Source organism: Aureococcus anophagefferens (genome assembly GCF_000186865.1).
Source record: "Aureococcus anophagefferens unplaced genomic scaffold AURANscaffold_187, whole genome shotgun sequence".
NCBI lineage: Eukaryota > Pelagophyceae > Pelagomonadales > Pelagomonadaceae > Aureococcus > Aureococcus anophagefferens.
The window spans coordinates 10,793-11,339 of NW_008705729.1; positions in this window are offsets into that span (position 1 = coordinate 10,793).

A 547-nucleotide genomic window follows, 5' to 3' on the forward strand; every position below is an offset into this window, starting at 1 on the left:
TCCCCAAAGGTGCTGCGGTGGAAGCGCGGTACCGGGGCAAGAGCAAGTTTTACCCGGGCAAGATCGCTCGGGACAACGGCGACGGGACGTACGACATCGACTACGACGACGGGGAGAAGGAGTCGAAGGTCGCGGAGGCGCTCATCCGCGGCGTCGAGTCGAAGCCGGAGAAGAGCGGCGGCTCCGGCGGCGCCTTCGCCGAGGGCGCCAAGGTCGAGGCGCGATACCGCGGGAAGGGCAAATTTTATCCCGGCAAGATCGCCAAGGACAACGGCGACGGGACGTACAACATCGACTACGACGATGGAGAGAACGAGAAGCGCGTCGCCGAGGCGCTCATCCGCGGCGTCGAGTCGAAGCCGGAGAAGAGCGGCTCCGGCGGCGCGTTTCCCGAGGGCGCCGCCGTGGAAGCGCGGTACCGCGGGAAGGGCAAGTACTACCCGGGCAAAATTGCCAAGGACAACGGCGACGGGACTTATGACATCGACTACGACGACGGCGAGAAGGAGTCCAAGGTCGCGGAGGCGCTCATCCGCGGCGGCGAATC